The following is a 13,712-nucleotide window of genomic DNA, read 5'->3' on the forward strand; positions in this document are numbered from 1 at the left end:
ATCTCTCCTTTGCTGTGTATGTGACTATGGAGCTGTTTGGTGATGTCGTCTATTATGGCCTTCATAGAAGCAACAGGAGATTGTTGCATCCATCTAGAACCCTCAGAACTACAGTGCTATGATGTCACTCACTTCCACAGGCCTTGCAGAGTGTAAACAACAACAACCCAGCTTTGTTGTGTATGTAACCATAGGGATTTGTGATGTCACCTAGAACCTTCACAGCAGCGACAGCTTTATGAGGAGCATCAGCACTGCTCTGCCTGAGCAGAACCATCACCGCCATAGGTTGTCAAATAACCCGGATTTAACCCACACAGGTAAGTCCAATGGGGTGCAGGCATGTCCTCTATGCTTACAGCTTCCCGTGGGTGTTGGTTTGATACCGTTTGGGGACAGCCAAGGAGGCATCTGCAGGCAACAAAGGTAGGTGTGTGCTTGTGTGTGTGTTTCCTATGCAGATCCTAAGCCCAGTGTCACATGCAAGTAGGAGGAGTAAGAAGGGTTCCTGGCAAATCCGGGTTATGGATTGCATTTAAAAAGGCCCCGTGGGAGTGCAATGGGCCCCTGTCTTGCTGCTTAGCAATAATGGTATGGGTTTAGGTTCTGCTGTGTGTACTGGTGGTTGACTGCCCCCCAGCCCAGAGTGTGCATGGAAAATTGTCTGGCAGCCTCCCTGACAGCAAGCAGTGATAGTGCCCATGAAGGGGACCTTGTTGGGCCCGCCCCTTTCACGGTTATCGCTTCTCGGCCTTTTGGCTAAGATCAAGTGTAGTATCTGTTCTTATCAGTTTAATATCTGATACGTCCCCTATCTGGGGACCATATATTAAATGGATTTTTGAGAACGGGGGCCGATTTCGAAGCTTGCTTCCGTCGCCCTATGCATTGACCCGATATGGCAGTATCTTCGGGTACAGTGCACCACCCCCTTACAGGGTTAAAAAGAAAGATTCCTACTTTCATTGCTACCTGCTTGCTGGCTAGCCAGCTAGCCAGCCCTGTGGGCCTTGCTGCTGCTGCAGCCAAAAAACAAAAGGTGGTGCTGCTGCTGCTTCTGCTGCTTCTGCTTCTGCTTGTGTCTGGCCCCTGTTGGAGCGTCCAGGCACAGGACTTCTGCTGCTGCTGACTAAATGGCCTCCTTAATTGGATCATTTGAGTAGCCAGCACACCTGTGCAGGTAGGGCATGACATGATAGGCAGCTGCCTTGATAGCGGGTGGGTGCTGAATGTTCCTAATTGACAAAATAAGATTAATGCTTATGAAGAAATATAAAATCTCATCCCTTCCCCAATATCGCGCCACACCCCTACCCCTTAATTCCCTGGTTGAACGTGATGGACATATGTCTTTTTTCGACCGTACTAACTATGTAACTATGTAACATAACATGGGGGGGGGGGGGTCTCCTGGCTGTTCACACAGGTGTGTCATTGCTGTACATTGACCATGCATTGCTTCTGTGGTATTGCAAAGGCAAAGACAAATGCTTCCAGCCATCCATTGCACTAATGGATTGGTCATCAGCTGGCTGTCTATGTCCCGCATCAATATAGACCAAAGTACAGAGGGTTAGGCTATGCTATTGTGCACCTACCTGATGCATCAGAAGGTGCGAGGCCCTTGCTAAATTCTGTGCACAGACTTTGAGATCTATACTTTAGACTGTATCTAAACCTGCTCCAACATGGACTGACATTCTGGCCTACTTTCAGCCGATGCGACTTGTCTGTCGCTGAACAGTCGCTTTTTATGTATTCAGCACCTATGTATAATGTTGTAAAAATGCTCTAGAAGCTAAAGTCGCAGAAATGTCACACATATTTGGCCTGCAACTTTCTGTGCGACAAATTCAGACAGGAAAAATCAGTATAAATCCTTAGAAAATTATCCCCCAGTGTCTCCATCTGCTGGCGGTATTGAATAAGCATTGCTGCACTGATGGGGTATGCATTAGACAAAAAAAAAGAAGAAAAAGAAGAATAATACGCCCAGAAAAGAGGCGAAAAGGAGAAAAACGTAAAAAAACGTGAAAAAAAAGTAAGAGGAAGAGAAGGGAAAAAAAGGTGGAAATGGGTTTAAAAGTGATTTCGGCGGAGAAATATATATATATATATATATATATATATATATATATACGCGCACACACACACATATATATAAACGTATTCTCCGTTGAGATATTGCAGCCGCTGCTGTGTCCAGGCCCAGGAGCCTTAGCACTGTGCTGTGATGTCACTCAATACCACTGACATCACTAGGTGTAAACAACATCTCTCCTTTGCTGTGTATGTGACTATGGAGCTGTTTGGTGATGTCGTCTATTATGGCCTTCATAGAAGCAACAGGAGATTGTTGCATCCATCTAGAACCCTCAGAACTACAGTGCTATGATGTCACTCACTTCCACAGGCCTTGCAGAGTGTAAACAACAACAACCCAGCTTTGTTGTGTATGTAACCATAGGGATTTGTGATGTCACCTAGAACCTTCACAGCAGCGACAGCTTTATGAGGAGCATCAGCACTGCTCTGCCTGAGCAGAACCATCACCGCCATAGGTTGTCAAATAACCCGGATTTAACCCACACAGGTAAGTCCAATGGGGTGCAGGCATGTCCTCTATGCTTACAGCTTCCCGTGGGTGTTGGTTTGATACCGTTTGGGGACAGCCAAGGAGGCATCTGCAGGCAACAAAGGTAGGTGTGTGCTTGTGTGTGTGTTTCCTATGCAGATCCTAAGCCCAGTGTCACATGCAAGTAGGAGGAGTAAGAAGGGTTCCTGGCAAATCCGGGTTATGGATTGCATTTAAAAAGGCCCCGTGGGAGTGCAATGGGCCCCTGTCTTGCTGCTTAGCAATAATGGTATGGGTTTAGGTTCTGCTGTGTGTACTGGTGGTTGACTGCCCCCCAGCCCAGAGTGTGCATGGAAAATTGTCTGGCAGCCTCCCTGACAGCAAGCAGTGATAGTGCCCATGAAGGGGACCTTGTTGGGCCCGCCCCTTTCACGGTTATCGCTTCTCGGCCTTTTGGCTAAGATCAAGTGTAGTATCTGTTCTTATCAGTTTAATATCTGATACGTCCCCTATCTGGGGACCATATATTAAATGGATTTTTGAGAACGGGGGCCGATTTCGAAGCTTGCTTCCGTCGCCCTATGCATTGACCCGATATGGCAGTATCTTCGGGTACAGTGCACCACCCCCTTACAGGGTTAAAAAGAAAGATTCCTACTTTCATTGCTACCTGCTTGCTGGCTAGCCAGCTAGCCAGCCCTGTGGGCCTTGCTGCTGCTGCAGCCAAAAAACAAAAGGTGGTGCTGCTGCTGCTTCTGCTGCTTCTGCTTCTGCTTGTGTCTGGCCCCTGTTGGAGCGTCCAGGCACAGGACTTCTGCTGCTGCTGACTAAATGGCCTCCTTAATTGGATCATTTGAGTAGCCAGCACACCTGTGCAGGTAGGGCATGACATGATAGGCAGCTGCCTTGATAGCGGGTGGGTGCTGAATGTTCCTAATTGACAAAATAAGATTAATGCTTATGAAGAAATATAAAATCTCATCCCTTCCCCAATATCGCGCCACACCCCTACCCCTTAATTCCCTGGTTGAACGTGATGGACATATGTCTTTTTTCGACCGTACTAACTATGTAACTATGTAACATAACATGGGGGGGGGGGGGTCTCCTGGCTGTTCACACAGGTGTGTCATTGCTGTACATTGACCATGCATTGCTTCTGTGGTATTGCAAAGGCAAAGACAAATGCTTCCAGCCATCCATTGCACTAATGGATTGGTCATCAGCTGGCTGTCTATGTCCCGCATCAATATAGACCAAAGTACAGAGGGTTAGGCTATGCTATTGTGCACCTACCTGATGCATCAGAAGGTGCGAGGCCCTTGCTAAATTCTGTGCACAGACTTTGAGATCTATACTTTAGACTGTATCTAAACCTGCTCCAACATGGACTGACATTCTGGCCTACTTTCAGCCGATGCGACTTGTCTGTCGCTGAACAGTCGCTTTTTATGTATTCAGCACCTATGTATAATGTTGTAAAAATGCTCTAGAAGCTAAAGTCGCAGAAATGTCACACATATTTGGCCTGCAACTTTCTGTGCGACAAATTCAGACAGGAAAAATCAGTATAAATCCTTAGAAAATTATCCCCCAGTGTCTCCATCTGCTGGCGGTATTGAATAAGCATTGCTGCACTGATGGGGTATGCATTAGACAAAAAAAAAGAAGAAAAAGAAGAATAATACGCCCAGAAAAGAGGCGAAAAGGAGAAAAACGTAAAAAAACGTGAAAAAAAAGTAAGAGGAAGAGAAGGGAAAAAAAGGTGGAAATGGGTTTAAAAGTGATTTCGGCGGAGAAATATATATATATATATATATATATATATATATATATATATATACGCGCACACACACACATATATATAAACGTATTCTCCGTTGAGATATTGCAGCCGCTGCTGTGTCCAGGCCCAGGAGCCTTAGCACTGTGCTGTGATGTCACTCAATACCACTGACATCACTAGGTGTAAACAACATCTCTCCTTTGCTGTGTATGTGACTATGGAGCTGTTTGGTGATGTCGTCTATTATGGCCTTCATAGAAGCAACAGGAGATTGTTGCATCCATCTAGAACCCTCAGAACTACAGTGCTATGATGTCACTCACTTCCACAGGCCTTGCAGAGTGTAAACAACAACAACCCAGCTTTGTTGTGTATGTAACCATAGGGATTTGTGATGTCACCTAGAACCTTCACAGCAGCGACAGCTTTATGAGGAGCATCAGCACAGCTCTGCCTGAGCAGAACCATCACCGCCATAGGTTGTCAAATAACCCGGATTTAACCCACACAGGTAAGTCCAATGGGGTGCAGGCATGTCCTCTATGCTTACAGCTTCCCGTGGGTGTTGGTTTGATACCGTTTGGGGACAGCCAAGGAGGCATCTGCAGGCAACAAAGGTAGGTGTGTGCTTGTGTGTGTGTTTCCTATGCAGATCCTAAGCCCAGTGTCACATGCAAGTAGGAGGAGTAAGAAGGGTTCCTGGCAAATCCGGGTTATGGATTGCATTTAAAAAGGCCCCGTGGGAGTGCAATGGGCCCCTGTCTTGCTGCTTAGCAATAATGGTATGGGTTTAGGTTCTGCTGTGTGTACTGGTGGTTGACTGCCCCCCAGCCCAGAGTGTGCATGGAAAATTGTCTGGCAGCCTCCCTGACAGCAAGCAGTGATAGTGCCCATGAAGGGGACCTTGTTGGGCCCGCCCCTTTCACGGTTATCGCTTCTCGGCCTTTTGGCTAAGATCAAGTGTAGTATCTGTTCTTATCAGTTTAATATCTGATACGTCCCCTATCTGGGGACCATATATTAAATGGATTTTTGAGAACGGGGGCCGATTTCGAAGCTTGCTTCCGTCGCCCTATGCATTGACCCGATATGGCAGTATCTTCGGGTACAGTGCACCACCCCCTTACAGGGTTAAAAAGAAAGATTCCTACTTTCATTGCTACCTGCTTGCTGGCTAGCCAGCTAGCCAGCCCTGTGGGCCTTGCTGCTGCTGCAGCCAAAAAACAAAAGGTGGTGCTGCTGCTGCTTCTGCTGCTTCTGCTTCTGCTTGTGTCTGGCCCCTGTTGGAGCGTCCAGGCACAGGACTTCTGCTGCTGCTGACTAAATGGCCTCCTTAATTGGATCATTTGAGTAGCCAGCACACCTGTGCAGGTAGGGCATGACATGATAGGCAGCTGCCTTGATAGCGGGTGGGTGCTGAATGTTCCTAATTGACAAAATAAGATTAATGCTTATGAAGAAATATAAAATCTCATCCCTTCCCCAATATCGCGCCACACCCCTACCCCTTAATTCCCTGGTTGAACGTGATGGACATATGTCTTTTTTCGACCGTACTAACTATGTAACTATGTAACATAACATGGGGGGGGGGGGGTCTCCTGGCTGTTCACACAGGTGTGTCATTGCTGTACATTGACCATGCATTGCTTCTGTGGTATTGCAAAGGCAAAGACAAATGCTTCCAGCCATCCATTGCACTAATGGATTGGTCATCAGCTGGCTGTCTATGTCCCGCATCAATATAGACCAAAGTACAGAGGGTTAGGCTATGCTATTGTGCACCTACCTGATGCATCAGAAGGTGCGAGGCCCTTGCTAAATTCTGTGCACAGACTTTGAGATCTATACTTTAGACTGTATCTAAACCTGCTCCAACATGGACTGACATTCTGGCCTACTTTCAGCCGATGCGACTTGTCTGTCGCTGAACAGTCGCTTTTTATGTATTCAGCACCTATGTATAATGTTGTAAAAATGCTCTAGAAGCTAAAGTCGCAGAAATGTCACACATATTTGGCCTGCAACTTTCTGTGCGACAAATTCAGACAGGAAAAATCAGTATAAATCCTTAGAAAATTATCCCCCAGTGTCTCCATCTGCTGGCGGTATTGAATAAGCATTGCTGCACTGATGGGGTATGCATTAGACAAAAAAAAAGAAGAAAAAGAAGAATAATACGCCCAGAAAAGAGGCGAAAAGGAGAAAAACGTAAAAAAACGTGAAAAAAAAGTAAGAGGAAGAGAAGGGAAAAAAAGGTGGAAATGGGTTTAAAAGTGATTTCGGCGGAGAAATATATATATATATATATATATATATATATATATATATATATATACGCGCACACACACACATATATATAAACGTATTCTCCGTTGAGATATTGCAGCCGCTGCTGTGTCCAGGCCCAGGAGCCTTAGCACTGTGCTGTGATGTCACTCAATACCACTGACATCACTAGGTGTAAACAACATCTCTCCTTTGCTGTGTATGTGACTATGGAGCTGTTTGGTGATGTCGTCTATTATGGCCTTCATAGAAGCAACAGGAGATTGTTGCATCCATCTAGAACCCTCAGAACTACAGTGCTATGATGTCACTCACTTCCACAGGCCTTGCAGAGTGTAAACAACAACAACCCAGCTTTGTTGTGTATGTAACCATAGGGATTTGTGATGTCACCTAGAACCTTCACAGCAGCGACAGCTTTATGAGGAGCATCAGCACTGCTCTGCCTGAGCAGAACCATCACCGCCATAGGTTGTCAAATAACCCGGATTTAACCCACACAGGTAAGTCCAATGGGGTGCAGGCATGTCCTCTATGCTTACAGCTTCCCGTGGGTGTTGGTTTGATACCGTTTGGGGACAGCCAAGGAGGCATCTGCAGGCAACAAAGGTAGGTGTGTGCTTGTGTGTGTGTTTCCTATGCAGATCCTAAGCCCAGTGTCACATGCAAGTAGGAGGAGTAAGAAGGGTTCCTGGCAAATCCGGGTTATGGATTGCATTTAAAAAGGCCCCGTGGGAGTGCAATGGGCCCCTGTCTTGCTGCTTAGCAATAATGGTATGGGTTTAGGTTCTGCTGTGTGTACTGGTGGTTGACTGCCCCCCAGCCCAGAGTGTGCATGGAAAATTGTCTGGCAGCCTCCCTGACAGCAAGCAGTGATAGTGCCCATGAAGGGGACCTTGTTGGGCCCGCCCCTTTCACGGTTATCGCTTCTCGGCCTTTTGGCTAAGATCAAGTGTAGTATCTGTTCTTATCAGTTTAATATCTGATACGTCCCCTATCTGGGGACCATATATTAAATGGATTTTTGAGAACGGGGGCCGATTTCGAAGCTTGCTTCCGTCGCCCTATGCATTGACCCGATATGGCAGTATCTTCGGGTACAGTGCACCACCCCCTTACAGGGTTAAAAAGAAAGATTCCTACTTTCATTGCTACCTGCTTGCTGGCTAGCCAGCTAGCCAGCCCTGTGGGCCTTGCTGCTGCTGCAGCCAAAAAACAAAAGGTGGTGCTGCTGCTGCTTCTGCTGCTTCTGCTTCTGCTTGTGTCTGGCCCCTGTTGGAGCGTCCAGGCACAGGACTTCTGCTGCTGCTGACTAAATGGCCTCCTTAATTGGATCATTTGAGTAGCCAGCACACCTGTGCAGGTAGGGCATGACATGATAGGCAGCTGCCTTGATAGCGGGTGGGTGCTGAATGTTCCTAATTGACAAAATAAGATTAATGCTTATGAAGAAATATAAAATCTCATCCCTTCCCCAATATCGCGCCACACCCCTACCCCTTAATTCCCTGGTTGAACGTGATGGACATATGTCTTTTTTCGACCGTACTAACTATGTAACTATGTAACATAACATGGGGGGGGGGGGTCTCCTGGCTGTTCACACAGGTGTGTCATTGCTGTACATTGACCATGCATTGCTTCTGTGGTATTGCAAAGGCAAAGACAAATGCTTCCAGCCATCCATTGCACTAATGGATTGGTCATCAGCTGGCTGTCTATGTCCCGCATCAATATAGACCAAAGTACAGAGGGTTAGGCTATGCTATTGTGCACCTACCTGATGCATCAGAAGGTGCGAGGCCCTTGCTAAATTCTGTGCACAGACTTTGAGATCTATACTTTAGACTGTATCTAAACCTGCTCCAACATGGACTGACATTCTGGCCTACTTTCAGCCGATGCGACTTGTCTGTCGCTGAACAGTCGCTTTTTATGTATTCAGCACCTATGTATAATGTTGTAAAAATGCTCTAGAAGCTAAAGTCGCAGAAATGTCACACATATTTGGCCTGCAACTTTCTGTGCGACAAATTCAGACAGGAAAAATCAGTATAAATCCTTAGAAAATTATCCCCCAGTGTCTCCATCTGCTGGCGGTATTGAATAAGCATTGCTGCACTGATGGGGTATGCATTAGACAAAAAAAAAGAAGAAAAAGAAGAATAATACGCCCAGAAAAGAGGCGAAAAGGAGAAAAACGTAAAAAAACGTGAAAAAAAAGTAAGAGGAAGAGAAGGGAAAAAAAGGTGGAAATGGGTTTAAAAGTGATTTCGGCGGAGAAATATATATATATATATATATATATATATATATATATATATATATACGCGCACACACACACATATATATAAACGTATTCTCCGTTGAGATATTGCAGCCGCTGCTGTGTCCAGGCCCAGGAGCCTTAGCACTGTGCTGTGATGTCACTCAATACCACTGACATCACTAGGTGTAAACAACATCTCTCCTTTGCTGTGTATGTGACTATGGAGCTGTTTGGTGATGTCGTCTATTATGGCCTTCATAGAAGCAACAGGAGATTGTTGCATCCATCTAGAACCCTCAGAACTACAGTGCTATGATGTCACTCACTTCCACAGGCCTTGCAGAGTGTAAACAACAACAACCCAGCTTTGTTGTGTATGTAACCATAGGGATTTGTGATGTCACCTAGAACCTTCACAGCAGCGACAGCTTTATGAGGAGCATCAGCACTGCTCTGCCTGAGCAGAACCATCACCGCCATAGGTTGTCAAATAACCCGGATTTAACCCACACAGGTAAGTCCAATGGGGTGCAGGCATGTCCTCTATGCTTACAGCTTCCCGTGGGTGTTGGTTTGATACCGTTTGGGGACAGCCAAGGAGGCATCTGCAGGCAACAAAGGTAGGTGTGTGCTTGTGTGTGTGTTTCCTATGCAGATCCTAAGCCCAGTGTCACATGCAAGTAGGAGGAGTAAGAAGGGTTCCTGGCAAATCCGGGTTATGGATTGCATTTAAAAAGGCCCCGTGGGAGTGCAATGGGCCCCTGTCTTGCTGCTTAGCAATAATGGTATGGGTTTAGGTTCTGCTGTGTGTACTGGTGGTTGACTGCCCCCCAGCCCAGAGTGTGCATGGAAAATTGTCTGGCAGCCTCCCTGACAGCAAGCAGTGATAGTGCCCATGAAGGGGACCTTGTTGGGCCCGCCCCTTTCACGGTTATCGCTTCTCGGCCTTTTGGCTAAGATCAAGTGTAGTATCTGTTCTTATCAGTTTAATATCTGATACGTCCCCTATCTGGGGACCATATATTAAATGGATTTTTGAGAACGGGGGCCGATTTCGAAGCTTGCTTCCGTCGCCCTATGCATTGACCCGATATGGCAGTATCTTCGGGTACAGTGCACCACCCCCTTACAGGGTTAAAAAGAAAGATTCCTACTTTCATTGCTACCTGCTTGCTGGCTAGCCAGCTAGCCAGCCCTGTGGGCCTTGCTGCTGCTGCAGCCAAAAAACAAAAGGTGGTGCTGCTGCTGCTTCTGCTGCTTCTGCTTCTGCTTGTGTCTGGCCCCTGTTGGAGCGTCCAGGCACAGGACTTCTGCTGCTGCTGACTAAATGGCCTCCTTAATTGGATCATTTGAGTAGCCAGCACACCTGTGCAGGTAGGGCATGACATGATAGGCAGCTGCCTTGATAGCGGGTGGGTGCTGAATGTTCCTAATTGACAAAATAAGATTAATGCTTATGAAGAAATATAAAATCTCATCCCTTCCCCAATATCGCGCCACACCCCTACCCCTTAATTCCCTGGTTGAACGTGATGGACATATGTCTTTTTTCGACCGTACTAACTATGTAACTATGTAACATAACATGGGGGGGGGGGGTCTCCTGGCTGTTCACACAGGTGTGTCATTGCTGTACATTGACCATGCATTGCTTCTGTGGTATTGCAAAGGCAAAGACAAATGCTTCCAGCCATCCATTGCACTAATGGATTGGTCATCAGCTGGCTGTCTATGTCCCGCATCAATATAGACCAAAGTACAGAGGGTTAGGCTATGCTATTGTGCACCTACCTGATGCATCAGAAGGTGCGAGGCCCTTGCTAAATTCTGTGCACAGACTTTGAGATCTATACTTTAGACTGTATCTAAACCTGCTCCAACATGGACTGACATTCTGGCCTACTTTCAGCCGATGCGACTTGTCTGTCGCTGAACAGTCGCTTTTTATGTATTCAGCACCTATGTATAATGTTGTAAAAATGCTCTAGAAGCTAAAGTCGCAGAAATGTCACACATATTTGGCCTGCAACTTTCTGTGCGACAAATTCAGACAGGAAAAATCAGTATAAATCCTTAGAAAATTATCCCCCAGTGTCTCCATCTGCTGGCGGTATTGAATAAGCATTGCTGCACTGATGGGGTATGCATTAGACAAAAAAAAAGAAGAAAAAGAAGAATAATACGCCCAGAAAAGAGGCGAAAAGGAGAAAAACGTAAAAAAACGTGAAAAAAAAGTAAGAGGAAGAGAAGGGAAAAAAAGGTGGAAATGGGTTTAAAAGTGATTTCGGCGGAGAAATATATATATATATATATATATATATATATATATATATATATATATACGCGCACACACACACATATATATAAACGTATTCTCCGTTGAGATATTGCAGCCGCTGCTGTGTCCAGGCCCAGGAGCCTTAGCACTGTGCTGTGATGTCACTCAATACCACTGACATCACTAGGTGTAAACAACATCTCTCCTTTGCTGTGTATGTGACTATGGAGCTGTTTGGTGATGTCGTCTATTATGGCCTTCATAGAAGCAACAGGAGATTGTTGCATCCATCTAGAACCCTCAGAACTACAGTGCTATGATGTCACTCACTTCCACAGGCCTTGCAGAGTGTAAACAACAACAACCCAGCTTTGTTGTGTATGTAACCATAGGGATTTGTGATGTCACCTAGAACCTTCACAGCAGCGACAGCTTTATGAGGAGCATCAGCACTGCTCTGCCTGAGCAGAACCATCACCGCCATAGGTTGTCAAATAACCCGGATTTAACCCACACAGGTAAGTCCAATGGGGTGCAGGCATGTCCTCTATGCTTACAGCTTCCCGTGGGTGTTGGTTTGATACCGTTTGGGGACAGCCAAGGAGGCATCTGCAGGCAACAAAGGTAGGTGTGTGCTTGTGTGTGTGTTTCCTATGCAGATCCTAAGCCCAGTGTCACATGCAAGTAGGAGGAGTAAGAAGGGTTCCTGGCAAATCCGGGTTATGGATTGCATTTAAAAAGGCCCCGTGGGAGTGCAATGGGCCCCTGTCTTGCTGCTTAGCAATAATGGTATGGGTTTAGGTTCTGCTGTGTGTACTGGTGGTTGACTGCCCCCCAGCCCAGAGTGTGCATGGAAAATTGTCTGGCAGCCTCCCTGACAGCAAGCAGTGATAGTGCCCATGAAGGGGACCTTGTTGGGCCCGCCCCTTTCACGGTTATCGCTTCTCGGCCTTTTGGCTAAGATCAAGTGTAGTATCTGTTCTTATCAGTTTAATATCTGATACGTCCCCTATCTGGGGACCATATATTAAATGGATTTTTGAGAACGGGGGCCGATTTCGAAGCTTGCTTCCGTCGCCCTATGCATTGACCCGATATGGCAGTATCTTCGGGTACAGTGCACCACCCCCTTACAGGGTTAAAAAGAAAGATTCCTACTTTCATTGCTACCTGCTTGCTGGCTAGCCAGCTAGCCAGCCCTGTGGGCCTTGCTGCTGCTGCAGCCAAAAAACAAAAGGTGGTGCTGCTGCTGCTTCTGCTGCTTCTGCTTCTGCTTGTGTCTGGCCCCTGTTGGAGCGTCCAGGCACAGGACTTCTGCTGCTGCTGACTAAATGGCCTCCTTAATTGGATCATTTGAGTAGCCAGCACACCTGTGCAGGTAGGGCATGACATGATAGGCAGCTGCCTTGATAGCGGGTGGGTGCTGAATGTTCCTAATTGACAAAATAAGATTAATGCTTATGAAGAAATATAAAATCTCATCCCTTCCCCAATATCGCGCCACACCCCTACCCCTTAATTCCCTGGTTGAACGTGATGGACATATGTCTTTTTTCGACCGTACTAACTATGTAACTATGTAACATAACATGGGGGGGGGGGGGTCTCCTGGCTGTTCACACAGGTGTGTCATTGCTGTACATTGACCATGCATTGCTTCTGTGGTATTGCAAAGGCAAAGACAAATGCTTCCAGCCATCCATTGCACTAATGGATTGGTCATCAGCTGGCTGTCTATGTCCCGCATCAATATAGACCAAAGTACAGAGGGTTAGGCTATGCTATTGTGCACCTACCTGATGCATCAGAAGGTGCGAGGCCCTTGCTAAATTCTGTGCACAGACTTTGAGATCTATACTTTAGACTGTATCTAAACCTGCTCCAACATGGACTGACATTCTGGCCTACTTTCAGCCGATGCGACTTGTCTGTCGCTGAACAGTCGCTTTTTATGTATTCAGCACCTATGTATAATGTTGTAAAAATGCTCTAGAAGCTAAAGTCGCAGAAATGTCACACATATTTGGCCTGCAACTTTCTGTGCGACAAATTCAGACAGGAAAAATCAGTATAAATCCTTAGAAAATTATCCCCCAGTGTCTCCATCTGCTGGCGGTATTGAATAAGCATTGCTGCACTGATGGGGTATGCATTAGACAAAAAAAAAGAAGAAAAAGAAGAATAATACGCCCAGAAAAGAGGCGAAAAGGAGAAAAACGTAAAAAAACGTGAAAAAAAAGTAAGAGGAAGAGAAGGGAAAAAAAGGTGGAAATGGGTTTAAAAGTGATTTCGGCGGAGAAATATATATATATATATATATATATATATATATATATATATATACGCGCACACACACACATATATATAAACGTATTCTCCGTTGAGATATTGCAGCCGCTGCTGTGTCCAGGCCCAGGAGCCTTAGCACTGTGCTGTGATGTCACTCAATACCACTGACATCACTAGGTGTAAACAACATCTCTCCTTTGCTGTGTATGTGACTATGGAGCTGTTT

At 46.0% G+C, this 13,712-nt stretch overlaps 6 non-coding genes across 6 annotated transcripts; all 6 read left to right on the forward strand.

The window, feature by feature from the left end:
* Nucleotides 1-739: 739 nt before the first annotated feature.
* Nucleotides 740-930, forward strand: LOC130341989 (U2 spliceosomal RNA). The gene has a single exon (XR_008881731.1). It is a non-coding gene; the product is annotated as a U2 spliceosomal RNA (small nuclear RNA).
* A 2,082-nt stretch (nt 931-3,012) lies between these two features.
* On the forward strand, nt 3,013-3,203 carry LOC130341990 (U2 spliceosomal RNA). Its single transcript, XR_008881732.1, has one exon. It is a non-coding gene; the product is annotated as a U2 spliceosomal RNA (small nuclear RNA).
* Nucleotides 3,204-5,291: 2,088 nt separating this feature from the next.
* On the forward strand, nt 5,292-5,482 carry LOC130341991 (U2 spliceosomal RNA). The gene has a single exon (XR_008881733.1). It is a non-coding gene; the product is annotated as a U2 spliceosomal RNA (small nuclear RNA).
* A 2,090-nt stretch (nt 5,483-7,572) lies between these two features.
* Nucleotides 7,573-7,763, forward strand: LOC130341992 (U2 spliceosomal RNA). The gene has a single exon (XR_008881734.1). It is a non-coding gene; the product is annotated as a U2 spliceosomal RNA (small nuclear RNA).
* Nucleotides 7,764-9,852: 2,089 nt separating this feature from the next.
* Nucleotides 9,853-10,043, forward strand: LOC130341993 (U2 spliceosomal RNA). The gene has a single exon (XR_008881735.1). It is a non-coding gene; the product is annotated as a U2 spliceosomal RNA (small nuclear RNA).
* Nucleotides 10,044-12,134: 2,091 nt separating this feature from the next.
* On the forward strand, nt 12,135-12,325 carry LOC130341994 (U2 spliceosomal RNA). The gene has a single exon (XR_008881736.1). It is a non-coding gene; the product is annotated as a U2 spliceosomal RNA (small nuclear RNA).
* The last annotated feature ends 1,387 nt before the right edge of the window (nt 12,326-13,712 follow it).

Source organism: Hyla sarda, unplaced genomic scaffold (assembly GCF_029499605.1).
Source record: "Hyla sarda isolate aHylSar1 unplaced genomic scaffold, aHylSar1.hap1 scaffold_631, whole genome shotgun sequence".
In the NCBI taxonomy this organism is placed as follows: domain Eukaryota; kingdom Metazoa; phylum Chordata; class Amphibia; order Anura; family Hylidae; genus Hyla; species Hyla sarda.